Below are 20,247 nucleotides of genomic sequence, written 5' to 3'. Positions count from 1 at the left end.
CTGTACATAAAATATCAAATTTCACCGAATATATATTATATACTGTACAAGAAATTTCAAACTACACCAAATATATATGATATACTGTACAAAAAAATTCAAAGTACACCAAATATATATTAAATACAGTACAAAAATATCAAAGTTCACCAAATATACATTATATACTGTACATAAAATATCAAATTTCACCAAATATATATTATATACTGTACATAGAATATCAAACGACACCAAATATATATTATGTACTGTACATAAAATATCAAATTTCACCAAAAATATACTATATACTGTTCATAAAATAACAAATTTCACAAAATATATATTATGTACTGTACATAAAATATCAAATTTCTTCAAATATATATTATATACTGTACATAAAATATCAAATTTCACCAAATATATATTATATACCATACAAGAATTATCAAACTACACCAAATATATATGATATACTGTACATAAAATATCAAAGTACAACAAATATATATTATATACTGTACAAAAGATATAGTACAACAAATATATATTATATACTGTATATAAAATAACAAATTTCACCAAATATATATTATATACTGTACATAGAATATCAAACGACACCAAACATATATTATGTACTGTGCATAAAATATCAAATTTCACCAAATATTTATTATATGCAGTACATAAAATATCAAAGTTCACCAAATATATATTATACACTATACATCAAATATCAAATTTCACCAAATATATATTATATATTGTACATAAAATATCAAACTACACCAAATATATACTATACACTGTAAATAAAATATCAAACTCAACCAAATATATATTATACACTGTACATAAAATATCAAATTTCACCAAATTTATATTGTATACCGTACACAAAATATCAAATTTCGCCAAATATATATTATGTACTGGACATATAATATCAAATTTAACCAAATATATACTATAGACTCTACATAAAATAAGAAATTTCACCAAATATATATTATGTACTGTACATAAAATATCAAATTTCACCAAATATATATTATATATTGTACATAAAATATCAAACTACACCAAATATATACTATATACTGAACATAGAATATCAAACTGCACCAAATATATGTAATATACTGTACATAAAATATCAAATTTCACCAAATTTATATTGTATACTGTACACAAAATATCAAATTTCACCAAATATATGTTATATACTGTACATAAAATATCAAATTTCACCAAATATATATTATATACTGTACAAGAAATTTCAAACTACACCAAATATATATGATATACTGTACAAAAAAATTCAAAGTACACCAAATATATATTATATACAGTACAAAAATATCAAAGTACACCAAATATATATTAAGTACAGTACATAAAATATCAAATTTCACCAAATATATATTATATACTCTACATAGAATATCAAACGACACCAAATATATATTATGTACTGTACATAAAATATCAAATTTCACCAAAAATATACTATATACTGTACATAAAATAACAAATTTCACCAAATAAATATTATGTACTGTACATAAAATATCAAATTTCTTCAAATATATATTATATACTGTACATAATCTATCAAATTTCACCAAATATATATCATATACTGTACAAGAAATATCAAACTACACCTAATATATTTGATATACTCTACATAAAATATCAAAGTACACCAAATATATATTATATACTGTACAAAAAATATCAAAGTACACCAAATATATATTATATACTGTATATAAAATAACAAATTTCACCAAATATATATTATATACTGTACATAGAATATCAAATGACACCAAATATATATTATGTACTGTGCATAAAATATCAAATTTCACCAAATATTTATTATATGCAGTACATAAAATATCAAAGTTCACCAAATATATATTATACACTATACATCAAGTATCAAATTTCACCAAATATATATTATATATTGTACATAAAATATCAAACTACACCAAATATATACTAAACACTGTACATAAAATATCAAACTAAACCAAATATATATTATATACTGTACATAAAATATCAAATTTCACCAAATTTATATAGTATACCGTACACAAAATATCAAATTTCGCCAAATATATGTTATGTACTGGACATATAATATCAAATTTCACCAAATATATACTATAGACTCTACATAAAATAACAAATTTCACCAATTATATATTATGTACTGTACATAAAATATCAAACTCCACCAAATATATATTATATATTGTACGTAAAATATCAAACTACACCAAATATATACTATATACTGTACATAGAATATCAAACTGCACCAAATATATGTTATATACTGTAGATAAAATATCAAATTTCACCAAATTTATATGGTATACTGTACACAAAATATCAAATTTCACCAAATATATGTTACATACTGTACACAAAATATCAAATTTCACCAAATATATATAACGTTCTCTACATAAAATATCAAATTTCACCAAAAATATACTATATACTGTACAAAAAATATAAAATTTCCTCAAATATACATTATATACTGTACACAAAATATCAAATTTCACCAAATATATATTATATACTGTCCAAGAAATTTCAAACTACACCAAATATATATGATATACTGTACAAAAAAATTCAAAGTACACCAAATATATATTAAATACAGTACAAAAATATCAAAGTACACCAAATATACATTATATACTGTACATAAAATATCAAATTTCACCCAATATATATTATATACTGTACATAGAATATCAAACGACACCAAATATATATTATGTACTGTACATAAAATATCAAATTTCACCAAAAATATACTATATACTGTTCATAAAATAACAAATTTCACAAAATATATATTATGTACTGTACATAAAATATCAAATTTCTTCAAATATATATTATATACTGTACATAAAATATCAAATTTCACCAAATATGTATTATACACCGTACAAGAATTATCAAACTACACCAAATATATATGATATACTGTACATAAAATATCAAAGTACAACAAATATATATTATATACTGTACAAAAGATATCATAGTACAACAAATATATATTATATACTGTATATAAAATAACAAATTTCACCAAATATATATTATATACTGTACATAGAATATCAAACTACACCAAATATATATTATATACTGTACAAAAAATATCAAATTTCACCAAATTTATATTGTATACCGTACACAAAATATCAAATTTCACCAAATATATATTATATACTGTACACAAAATATCAAATTCCACCAAATATATATTATGTACTGTACATAAAATATCAAATTTCACCAAAAATATACTATATACTGTGAAAAAATAACAAATTTCACCAAATATATATTATGTCCTCAACATAATTATAAAATTTCATCAAATATATATTATGTACTGTACATAAAATATCAAATTTCACCAAATATATATTATGTACTGTACATAAAATATCAAATTTCACCAAAATTATACTATTTACTGTACATAAAATAACAAATTTCACCAAATATATATTACGTACTGTACATAAAATATCAAATTTCTTCAAATATATATTATATACTGTACTTAAAATATCAAATTTCACCAAATATGTATTATATACTGTACAAGAAATATCAAACTACACCTAATATATATGATATACTCTACATAAAATATCAAAGTACACCAAATATATATTATATAGTGTACAAAAAATATCTAAATACACCAAATATATATTATATACTGTACATAAAATATCAAATTTCACCAAATATATATTATGTACTATATATAGAATATCAAACGACACCAAATATATATTATGTACTGTACATAAAATATCAAATTTCACCAAATATTTATTATATACATTACATAAAATATCAAAGTACACCAAATATATATTATACACTGTACATCAAATATCAAATTTCACCAAATATATACTATGTACTGTACACAAAATATCAAATTTCACCAAATATATATTATATACTGTACATAAAATATCAAATTTCACCAAAAATATAGCATATACTGTACATTAAATAACAAATTTCACCAAATATATATTATGTACTGTACATAAAATATCAAATTTCAACAAATATATATTATATGCTGTACATAAAATATCAAATTTCACCAAATATGTATTATATACTGTACAAGAAATATCAAACTACACAAAATATATATTATATACTGTACGTAGAATATCAAATGACACCAAACATATATTATGTACTGTACATAAAATATCAAATTTCTGCAAATATTTATTATATACAGAACATAAAATATCAAAGTTCACCAAATATATATTATACACTGTTAATCAAATATTAAATTTCACCAAATATATATTATGAACTCTACATAAAATATCAAATTTCACCAAATATATATTATATATTTTACATAAAATATCAAAGTACACCAAATATATACTATATATTGTACATAAAATATCAAACTACACCAAATATATATTATATACCGTACATAAAATATCAAATTTCACACAATTCATATTGTATACCGTACACAAAATATCAAATTTCACCAAATATATATTAAGTACTGTATATAAAATATCAAATTTCAACAAAAATATACTGCATACTGTACTTAAAATAAAAAATTTCACGAAATATATATTAAGTACTGTACATAAAATATCAAATTTCTTCAAATATATATTATATACTGTACATAATATATCAAATTTCACCAATTATATATTATATACTGTACAAGAAATATGAAACTACACCTAATATATGATATACTCTACATAAAATATCAAAGTACACCAAATATATATTATATACTGTACAAAAAATATCAAAGTACACCAAATATATATTATATACTGTATATAATATATCAAATTTCACCAAATATATATTATGTAGTGTACATAGAATATCAAATGACACCAAATATATATTACGTACTGTACATAAAATATCAAATTTCACCAAATATTTATTATATACAGTACATAAAATATCTAACTACACCAAATATATATTATATACTGTACATAAAGTATCAAATTTCACCAAATTCATATTGTATACCGTTCACAAAATATCAAATTTCACCGAAATCTATTATGTACTGTACATAAAATATCAAATTTCACCAAAAATATACTATATACTGTACATAAAATAACTAATTTCACCAAATATATATTATGTACTGTACATAAAATATCAAATTTCTTCAAATATATATGAAATACTGTACATAAAATATCAAAGTACACCAAATATATATTATATACTGTTCAAAAACTATCAAATTTAACCAAATATTTATTATATACCGTACATAAAATATCAAAGTTCACCAAATATATATTTTACACTGTACATCAAATATCAAATTTCACCAAATATACATTATCTACTGTACATAAAATATCAAATTTCACCAACTATATATTATGTATTGTACATAAAATTTCAAACTTCACCAAATATTTACTATATACTGTACATAAAATATCAGACTACACCAAATATATATTAAATACTGTACATAAATTATCAAATTTCACCAAATTTATATTGTATACCGTACACAAAATATCAAATTTCATCAAATATATACTACAGACTGTACACAAAATATCAAATTTCACCAAATATATATTATATACCGTACATAAAATATCAAATTTCACCAAATTCATATTGAATACCGTACACAAAATATCAAATTTCACCGAATTCTATTATGTACTGTACATAAAATATCAAATTTCACCAAAAATATACTATATACTGTACATAAAATAACTAATTTCTCCAAATATATATTATGTACTGTACATAAAATATCAAATTTCTTCAAATATATATTATATACTGTACATAAAATATCAAATTTCACCAAATATATATTATATACTGTACAAGAAATATCAAACAACACCAAATATGTATGATATACTGTACATAAAATATCAAAGTACAACAAATATATATTAAATACTGTACAAAAAATATCTAATTTCACCAAATATTTATTCTATACCGTACATAAAATATCAAAGTTCACCAAATTAATATTGTATACCGTAAACAAAATATCAAATTTCACCGAATATATATTATGTACTGTACATAAAATATCAAATTTCACCAAAAATGTACTATATACTGTACATAAAAGAACAAATTTCACCAAATATATATTATGTACTGTACATAAAATATCAAATTTCTTCAAATATATATTATATATTGTACATAAAATATGAAACTACACCAAATATATACTATATACTGTACATAAAATATCAAACTACACCAAATATATATTATATACTGTACATAAAGTATCAAATTTCACAAAATTCATATTGTATACCGTACACAAAATATCAAATTTCACCGAATATATATTATGTAGTGTACAAAAAATATCAAATTTCTCCAAAAATATACTATATACTGTACATAAAATAACAAATTTCACCAAATATATATTATGTACTGTATATAAAATTTCAAATTTCTTCAAATATATATGAAATACTGTACATAAAATATCAAAGTACACCAAATATATATTATATACTGTTCAAAAACTATCAAATTTCACCAAATATTTATTATATACCGTACATAAAATATCAAAGTTAACCAAATATATATTTTACACTGTACATCAAATATCAAATTTCACCAAATATACATTATGTACTGTACATAAAATATCAAATTTCTCCAAATATATATTATGTATTGTACATAAAATTTCAAACTTCACCAAATATTTACTATATACTGTACATAAAATATCAGACTACACCAAATATATATTAAATACTGTACATAAATTATCAAATTTCACCATATTTATATTGTATACCGTACACAAAATATCAAATTTCATCAAATATATACTACAGACTGTACACAAAATATCAAATTTCACCAAATATATATTATATACAGTACACAAAATATCAAATTTCACCAAAAATATAGTATGTAATGTACATAAAATAACAAATTTCACCAAATATATATTGTGTACTGTACATAAAATATCAAATTTCTACAAATATACATTAAGTACTGTACATAAAATATCAAATTTCACCAAATATATATTATATTCTGTACATGAAATATCAAACTGCACCAAATATATATGATATACTGTATATAAAATATCAAAGTACACCAAATATATATTATATACTGTACAGAAAATATCAAAGTACACCAAATATATATTATATACTCTACATAAAATATCAAATTTCACCAAATATATATTATATACTGTACATAGAATATCAAATGACACCAAATATATATTATGTACTGTACATAAAATATCAAATTTCTCCAAATATTTACTATATACAGTACATAAAATATCAAAGTTCACCAAATACATATTATACACTGTACATCAAATATCAAATTTCACCAAATATATATTATGTACTCTACATAAAATATCAAATTTCACCAAATATATATTATATATTTTACATAAAATATCAAACTACAACAAATATATACTATATACTGTACATAAAATATCAAACTAAACCAAATATATATTATATACCGTACATAAAATATCAAATTTCACCAAATATATATTATAAACTGCACATAGAACATCAAACGACACCAAATATATATTATGCACTGTACATAAAATATCATATTTAACCAAATATTTATTATACGCAGTACATAAAATATCAAAGTACACCAAATATATATTGTATACCGTACACAAAATATCAAATTTCACCGAATATATATTATGTACTGTACATAAAATATCAAATTTCACCAAAAATATACTATATACTGTAGATAAAATAACTAATTTCACCAAATATATATTATGTACTGTACATAAAATATCAAATTTCTTCAAATATATATTATATATTGTACATAAAATATCAAACCTCACCAAACATATACTATATACTTTACATAAAATATCAAAATACACCAAATATATATTATATACTGTACATAAAATATCAAATTTCACCAAATTCATATTGTATACTGTACACAAAATATCAAATTTCACCGAATATATATTACGTACTGTACATAAGATATCAAAATTCACCAAAAATATACTATATACTGTACATAAAATAACAAATTTCACCAAATATATATTATGTACAGTACATAAAATATCAAATTTCTTCAAATATATATGATATACTGTACATAAAATATGAAAGTACACCAAATATGTATTATATACTGTTCAAAAAATATAAAATTTCACCAAATATTTATTATATACCGTACATAAAATATCAAAGTTCACCAAATATATATTTTACACTGTACATCAAATATCAAATTTCACCAAAGATATATTATGTAATGTACATAAAATATCAAATTTCACCAAATATATATTATGTATTGTACATAAAATTTCAAACTTCACCAAATATTTACTGTATACTGTACATAAAATATCAAACAACACCAAATATATATTATATACTGTACATAAAATATAAAATTTCACCAAATTTATATTGTATACCGTATACAAAATATCAAATTTCATCAAATACATATTACAGACTGTACACAAAATATCAAATTTCTCAAAATATATATTATATACTGTACATAAAATATAAAATTTCACCAAAAATATAGTATATTCTGTACATAAAATGACAAATTTCACCAAATATATATTATGTACTGTACATAAAATATCAAATTTCTACAAATATATATTATATACTGTACATAAAATATCAAATTTCACCAAATATATATTATATAGTGTACAAGAAATATCAAACTACACCAAATATATATGATATACTGTACATAAAATATCAAAGTACACCAAATATATATTATATACTGTACAAAAAATATCAAAGTACACCAAATATATATTATATACTGTACATAAAATATCAAATTTCACCAAATATATATTACATACTGTACATAGAATATCAAATGACACCAAATATATATTATGTACTGTACATAAAATATGAAATTTCTCCAAATATTAATTATATACAGTACATAAAATATCAAAGTTCACCAGATATATATTATGCACTGTACATCAAATATCAAATTTCACCAAATATATATTATGTACTGTACATAAAATATCAAATTTCACCAAATATATATTATATATATTACGTAAAATATCAAACTACACCAAATATATAGTTTGTACTGTACATAAAATATCAAACTACACCTAATATATATTATATACCGTACATAAAATATCAAATTTCACCAAATTCATTTTGTATACCGTACACAAAATATCAAATTTCACTGAATATATATTATGTACTGTACATAAAATATCAAATTTCACCAAATGTATACTATATACTGTACATAAAATAACAAATTTCACCAAATATATATCATGTAATGTACATAAAATATCAAATTTCTTCAAATATATATTTTATACTGTACATAATATATCAAATTTCACCAAATATATATTATATACTGAACAAGAAATATCAAACTACACTTAATATATATGATATACTGTATATAAAATATCAAAGTACAACAAATATATATTATATACTATACAAAAAATATCAAAGTACACCAAATATATATTATATACTGTACATAAAATATCAAATTTCACCAAATATATCTTATATACTGTACATAGAATATCAAATGACACCAAATATATATTATGTACTGTACATAAAATATCAAATTTCACCAAATATTTATTATATACAGTACATAAAATATCAAAGTACACCAAATATATATTATATACCGTACATAAAATATCAAATTTCACCAAATTCATATTGTATACCGTAAACAAAATATCAAATTTCACCGAATATATATTATGTACTGTACATAAAATATCAAATTTCACCAAAAATATACTATATACTGTACATAAAATAACAAATTTCACCAAATATATATTATGTACTGTACATAAAATATCAAATTTCTTCAAATATATATTATATACTGTACATAAAATATCAAATTTCACCAAATACATATTATATAATGTAGAAGAAATATCAAACTACACCAAATATATATGATATACTGTACATAAAATATCAAAGTCCACCAAATTTATATTATATACTGTACAATAAATATCAAATTTCACCTAATATTTATTATATACCGTACATAAAATATCAAAGTTCACCAAATTCATATTGTATACCGTAAACAAAATATCAAATTTCACCGAATATATATTATGTACTGTACATAAAATATCAAATTTCACCAAAAATATACTATATACTGTACATAAAATAACAAATTTCACCAAATATATATTATGTACTGTACATAAAATATCAAATTTCCTCAAATATATATTATATATTGTACATAAAATATGAAACTACACCAAATATATACTATATACTGTACATAAAATATCAAACTACACCAAATATATATTATATACTGTACATAAAATATCAAATTTCATCAAATTCATATTGTATACCGTACACAAAATATCAAATTTCACCGAATATATATTATGTACTGTACATAAAATATCAAATTACACCAAAAATATACTATATACTGTACATAAAATAACAAATTTCACCAAATATATATTATATACTGTACATAAAATATCAAATTTCACCAAATTCATATTGTATACCGTACACAAAATATCAAATTTCACCGAATATATATTATGTACTGTACATAAAATATCAAATTTCACCAACAATATACTGTATACTGTACATAAAATAACAAATTTCACCAAACATATATTATGTACTGTACATCAAATATCAAATTTCGCCAAATATATATTATGTACTGTACATAAAATATCAAATTTCACCAAATATATATTATGTATTGTACATAAAATTTCAAACTTCACCAAATATTTACTATATACTGTACATAAAATATCAAACTACACCAAATATATATTATATACTGTACATAAAATATCAAATTTCACCAAATTTATATTGTATACCGTACACAAAATATCAGATTTCATCAAATATATATTACAGACTGTTCAAAAAATATCAAATTTCACCAAATATATATTATACACAGTACATAAAATATCAAATTTCACCAAAAATATACTATGTACTGTACATAAAATAACAAATTTAACCTAATATATATTATGTACTGTACATAAAATGTCAAATTTCCACAAATATACATTATATACTGTACATAAAATATCAAATTTCACCAAATATATATTATATGCTGTACAAGAAATATCAAACTACACCAAATATATATGGTATACTGTACATAAAATATCAAAGTACACCAAATATATATTATATACTGTACAAAAAATATCAAAGTACACCAAATATGTATTATATACTGTACATAAAATATCAAATTTCACCAAATATATATTATATACTGTACATAGAATATCAAACGACACCAAATATATATAATGTACTGTACATAAAATATCAAATTTCCCCAAATATTTATTATATACAGTAAATAAAATATCAAAGTTCACCAAATATATATTATACACTGTACATCAAATATCAAATTTCACCAAATATATACTATGTACTGTACATAAAATATCAAATTTCAACAAATATATATTATATATTTTATGTAAAATATCAAACTACACCAAATATATACTATATACTGTACATAAAATATCAAACTACTCCAAATATATATTATATACCATACATAAATATCAAATTTCACCAAATTCATATTGTATACCGTACACAAAATATCAAATTTCACCATATATATCTTATGTACTGTACATAAAATATCAAATTTCACCAAAAATATACTATATACCGTATATAAAATAACAAATTTCACCAAATATATATTATGTACTGTACATAAAATATCAAATTTCTTCAAACATATATTATATACTGTACATAATATATCAAATTTCACCAAATATATATCATATACTGTACAAGAAATATCAAACTACACCTAATATATATGATATACTCTACATAAAATATCAAAGTACACCAAATATATATTATATACTGTACAAAAAATATCAAAGTACACCAAATATATATTATATACTGTACATAAAATATCAAATTTCACCAAATATATATTATATACTGTACATAGAATATCAAACGACACCAAATATATATTATGTACTGTACATAAAATATCAAATTTCACCAAATATTTATTATATACAGTACATAAAATATCAAAGTACACCAAATATATGTTATATACCGTACATAAAATATCAAATTTCACCAAATTCATGTTGTATACCGTTCACAAAATATCAAATTTCACCGAATATATATTATGAACTGTACATAAAATATCAAATTTCACCAAAAATATACTATATACTGTACATAAAATAACAAATTTCACCAAATATATATTATGTACTGTTCATAAAATATCAAATTTCTTCAACTATATATTATATACTGTACATAAAATATCAAATTTCACCAAATATATATTATATACTGTACAAGAAATATCAAACTACACCAAATATATATTATATACTGTACATAAAATATCAAAGTGCACCATATATATTATATACTGTACAATAAATATCAAATTTCACCATATATTTATTATATACCGTACATAAAATATCAAAGTTCACCAAATTCATATTGCATACTGTACACAAAATATCAAATTTCACCGAATATATATTATGTACTGTACATACAATAACAAATTTCACCAAAAATATACTATATACTGTACATAAAATAACAAATTTCACCAAATATATATTGTGTTCAGTACATATAATATCAAATTTCTTCAAATATATATGATATACTGTACATAAAATATCAAATTACACCAAATATATATTATATACTGTACAAGAAATATCAAACTACAACAAATATATATGATATACTGTACATAAAATATCAAATTACACCAAATATATATTATGTACTGTACAAAAAATATCAAAGTACACCAAATATATATTATATACTGTACATAAAATATCAAATTTCACCAAATATATATTATATACTGTACATAGAATATCAAACAACACCAAATATATATTATGTACTGTACATAAAATATGAAATTTCTCCAAATATTTATTATATACAGTACATAAAATATCAAAGTTCACCAAATATATATTATACACTGTACATCAAATATCAAATTTCACCAAATATATACTATGTACTGTACATAAAATATCAAATTTCAACAAATATATATTATATATTTTATGTAAAATATCAAACTACACCAAATATATACTATATACTGTACATAAAATATCAAACTACTCCAAATATATATTATATACCATACATAAAATATCAAATTTCACCAAATTCATATTGTATACCGTACACAAAATATCAAATTTCACCATATATATCTTATGTACTGTACATAAAATATCAAATTTCACCAAAAATATACTATATACCGTATATAAAATAACAAATTTCACCAAATATATATTATGTACTGTACATAAAATATCAAATTTCTTCAAACATATATTATATACTGTACATAATATATCAAATTTCACCAAATATATATCATATACTGTACAAGAAATATCAAACTACACCTAATATATATGATATACTCTACATAAAATATCAAAGTACACCAAATATATATTATATACTGTACAAAAAATATCAAAGTACACCAAATATATATTATATACTGTACATAAAATATCAAATTTCACCAAATATATATTATATACTGTACATAGAATATCAAACGACACCAAATATATATTATGTACTGTACATAAAATATCAAATTTCACCAAATATTTATTATATACAGTACATAAAATATCAAAGTACACCAAATATATGTTATATACCGTACATAAAATATCAAATTTCACCAAATTCATGTTGTATACCGTTCACAAAATATCAAATTTCACCGAATATATATTATGAACTGTACATAAAATATCAAATTTCACCAAAAATATACTATATACTGTACATAAAATAACAAATTTCACCAAATATATATTATGTACTGTTCATAAAATATCAAATTTCTTCAACTATATATTATATACTGTACATAAAATATCAAATTTCACCAAATATATATTATATACTGTACAAGAAATATCAAACTACACCAAATATATATTATATACTGTACATAAAATATCAAAGTGCACCATATATATTATATACTGTACAATAAATATCAAATTTCACCATATATTTATTATATACCGTACATAAAATATCAAAGTTCACCAAATTCATATTGCATACTGTACACAAAATATCAAATTTCACCGAATATATATTATGTACTGTACATACAATAACAAATTTCACCAAAAATATACTATATACTGTACATAAAATAACAAATTTCACCAAATATATATTGTGTTCAGTACATATAATATCAAATTTCTTCAAATATATATGATATACTGTACATAAAATATCAAATTACACCAAATATATATTATATACTGTACAAGAAATATCAAACTACAACAAATATATATGATATACTGTACATAAAATATCAAATTACACCAAATATATATTATGTACTGTACAAAAAATATCAAAGTACACCAAATATATATTATATACTGTACATAAAATATCAAATTTCACCAAATATATATTATATACTGTACATAGAATATCAAACAACACCAAATATATATTATGTACTGTACATAAAATATGAAATTTCTCCAAATATTTATTATATACAGTACATAAAATATCAAAGTTCACCAAATATATATTATACACTGTACATCAAATATCAAATTTCACCAAATATATACTATGTACTGTACATAAAATATCAAATTTCAACAAATATATATTATATATTTTATGTAAAATATCAAACTACACCAAATATATACTATATACTGTACATAAAATATCAAACTACTCCAAATATATATTATATACCATACATAAAATATCAAATTTCACCAAATTCATATTGTATACCGTACACAAAATATCAAATTTCACCATATATATCTTATGTACTGTACATAAAATATCAAATTTCACCAAAAATATACTATATACCGTATATAAAATAACAAATTTCACCAAATATATATTATGTACTGTACATAAAATATCAAATTTCTTCAAACATATATTATATACTGTACATAATATATCAAATTTCACCAAATATATATCATATACTGTACAAGAAATATCAAACTACACCTAATATATATGATATACTCTACATAAAATATCAAAGTACACCAAATATATATTATATACTGTACAAAAAATATCAAAGTACACCAAATATATATTATATACTGTACATAAAATATCAAACTTCACCAAATATATATTATATACTGTACATAGAATATCAAACGACACCAAATATATATTATGTACTGTACATAAAATATCAAATTTCACCAAATATTTATTATATACAGTACATAAAATATCAAAGTACACCAAATATATGTTATATACCGTACATAAAATATCAAATTTCACCAAATTCATGTTGTATACCGTACACAAAATATCAAATTTCACCGAATATATATTACGAACTGTACATAAAATATCAAATTTCACCAAAAATATACTATATACTGTACATAAAATAACAAATTTCACCAAATATATATTATGTACTGTTCATAAAATATCAAATTTCTTCAACTATATATTATATACTGTACATAAAATATCAAATTTCACCAAATATATATTATATACTGTAGAAGAAATATCAAACTACACCAAATATATATTATATACTGTACATAAAATATCAAAGTGCACCATATATATTATATACTGTACAATAAATATCAAATTTCACCATATATTTATTATATACCGTACATAAAATATCAAAGTTCACCAAATTCATATTGCATACTGTACACAAAATATCAAATTTCACCGAATATATATTATGTACTGTACATACAATAACAAATTTCACCAAAAATATACTATATACTGTACATAAAATAACAAATTTCACCAAATATATATTGTGTTCAGTACATATAATATCAAATTTCTTCAAATATATATGATATACTGTACATAAAATATCAAATTACACCAAATATATATTATATACTGTTCAAAAAATATAAAATTTCACCAAATATTTATTATATACCGTACATAAAATATCAAAGTTCACCAAATATATATTTTACACTGTACATCAAATATCAAATTACACCAAATATATATTATGTACTGTACATAAAATATCAAATTTCACCAAATATATATAATGTATTGTACATAAAATTTCAAACTTCACCAAATATTTACTATATACTGTACATAAAATATGAAACTACACCAAATATATATTATATACTGTACATAAAATATCAAATTTCACCGAATTTATATTGTATACCGTACACAAAATAACAAATTTCATCAAATATATATTACAGACTGTACACAAAATATCAAATTTCACCAAATATATATTATATACTGTACATAAAATATAAAATTTCACCAAAAATATAGTATATTCTGTACATAAAATAACAAATTTCACCAAATATATATTATGTACTGTACATAAAATAGCAAATTTCTACAAATATATATTATATACTGTACATAAAATATCAAATTTCACCAAATATATATTATATACTGTACAAGAAATATCAAACTACAACAAATATATATGATATACTGTACATAAAATATCAAATTACACCAAATATATATTATGTACTGTACAAAAAATATCAAAGTACACCAAATATATATTATATACTGTACATAAAATATCAAATTTCACCAAATATATATTATATACTGTACATAGAATATCAAACAACACCAAATATATATTATGTACTGTACATAAAATATGAAATTTCTCCAAATATTTATTATATACAGTACATAAAATATCAAAGTTCACCAAATATATATTATACACTGTACATCAAATATCAAATTTCACCAAATATATACTATGTACTGTACATAAAATATCAAATTTCAACAAATATATATTATATATTTTATGTAAAATATCAAACTACACCAAATATATACTATATACTGTACATAAAATATCAAACTACTCCAAATATATATTATATACCATACATAAAATATCAAATTTCACCAAATTCATATTGTATACCGTACACAAAATATCAAATTTCACCATATATATCTTATGTACTGTACATAAAATATCAAATTTCACCAAAAATATACTATATACCGTATATAAAATAACAAATTTCACCAAATATATATTATGTACTGTACATAAAATATCAAATTTCTTCAAACATATATTATATACTGTACATAATATATCAAATTTCACCAAATATATATCATATACTGTACAAGAAATATCAAACTACACCTAATATATATGATATACTCTACATAAAATATCAAAGTACACCAAATATATATTATATACTGTACAAAAAATATCAAAGTACACCAAATATATATTATATACTGTACATAAAATATCAAACTTCACCAAATATATATTATATACTGTACATAGAATATCAAACGACACCAAATATATATTATGTACTGTACATAAAATATCAAATTTCACCAAATATTTATTATATACAGTACATAAAATATCAAAGTACACCAAATATATGTTATATACCGTACATAAAATATCAAATTTCACCAAATTCATGTTGTATACCGTACACAAAATATCAAATTTCACCGAATATATATTACGAACTGTACATAAAATATCAAATTTCACCAAAAATATACTATATACTGTACATAAAATAACAAATTTCACCAAATATATATTATGTACTGTTCATAAAATATCAAATTTCTTCAACTATATATTATATACTGTACATAAAATATCAAATTTCACCAAATATATATTATATTCTGTAGAAGAAATATCAAACTACACCAAATATATATTATATACTGTACATAAAATATCAAAGTGCACCATATATATTATATACTGTACAATAAATATCAAATTTCACCATATATTTATTATATACCGTACATAAAATATCAAAGTTCACCAAATTCATATTGCATACTGTACACAAAATATCAAATTTCACCGAATATATATTATGTACTGTACATACAATAACAAATTTCACCAAAAATATACTATATACTGTACATAAAATAACAAATTTCACCAAATATATATTGTGTTCAGTACATATAATATCAAATTTCTTCAAATATATATGATATACTGTACATAAAATATCAAATTACACCAAATATATATTATATACTGTTCAAAAAATATAAAATTTCACCAAATATTTATTATATACCGTACATAAAATATCAAAGTTCACCAAATATATATTTTACACTGTACATCAAATATCAAATTACACCAAATATATATTATGTACTATACATAAAATATCAAATTTCACCAAATATATATAATGTATTGTACATAAAATTTCAAACTTCACCAAATATTTACTATATACTGTACATAAAATATGAAACTACACCAAATATATATTATATACTGTACATAAAATATCAAATTTCACCGAATTTATATTGTATACCGTACACAAAATAACAAATTTCATCAAATATATATTACAGACTGTACACAAAATATCAAATTTCACCAAATATATATTATATACTGTACATAAAATATCAAATTTCACCAAAAATATAGTATATTCTGTACATAAAATAACAAATTTCACCAAATATATATTATGTACTGTACATAAAATAGCAAATTTCTACAAATATATATTATATACTGTACATAAAATATCAAATTTCACCAAATATATATTATATACTGTACAAGAAATATCAAACTACAGCAAATATATATGATATACTGTACATAAAATATCAAATTACACCAAATATATATTATGTACTGTACAAAAAATATCAAAGTACACCAAATATATATTATATACTGTACATAAAATATCAAATTTCACCAAATATATATTATATACTGTACATAGAATATCAAACAACACCAAATATATATTATGTACTGTACATAAAATATCAAATTTCTTCAAATATATATTATATACTGTACATAAAATATCAAATTTCACCAAATATATATTATATATTTTACATAAAATATCAAACTACACCAAATATATACTATATGCTGTACATAAAATATCAAACTACACCAAATATATATTATATACCGTACATAAAATATCAAATTTCACCAAATTCATATAGTATACCGTACAGAAATTATCAAATTTCACTGAATATATATTATGTACTGTACATAAAATATCAAATTTCACCAAATGTATACTATATACTGTACATAAAATGACAAATTTCACCAAATATATATCATGTATTGCACATAAAATATCAAGATTCTTCAAATATATATTATATACTGTACATAATATATCAAATTTCACCAAATATATATTATATATATTACGTAAAATATCAAACTAAACCAAATATATAGTTTGTACTGTACATAAAATATCAAACTACACCTAATATATATTATATACCGTACATAAAATATCAAATTTCACCAAATTCATTTTGTATACCGTACACAAAATATCAAATTTCACTGAATATATATTATGTACTGTACATAAAATATCAAATTTCACCAAATGTATACTATATACTGTACATAAAATAACAAATTTCACCAAATATATATCATGTAATGTACATAAAATATGAAATTTCTTCAAATATATATTTTATACTGTACATAATATATCAAATTTCACCAAATATATATTATATACTGAACAAGAAATATCAAACTACACCTAATATATATGATATACTGTATATAAAATATCAAAGTACAACAAATATATATTATATACTATACAAAAAATATCAAAGTACACCAAATATATATTATATACTGTACATAAAATATCAAATTTCACCAAATATATCTTATATACTGTACATAGAATATCAAATGACACCAAATATATATTATGTACTGTACATAAAATATCAAATTTCACCAAATATTTATTATATACAGTAGATAAAATATCAAAGTACACCAATATATATTATATACCGTACATAAAATATCAAATTTCAC

This window comes from Gorilla gorilla, chromosome 22 (assembly GCF_029281585.2).
Source record: "Gorilla gorilla gorilla isolate KB3781 chromosome 22, NHGRI_mGorGor1-v2.1_pri, whole genome shotgun sequence".
Taxonomy (NCBI): Eukaryota; Metazoa; Chordata; class Mammalia; order Primates; family Hominidae; genus Gorilla; species Gorilla gorilla.
The sequence above is the reverse complement of the archived record's forward strand: the minus strand, read 5'-3'. Positions refer to the sequence as shown.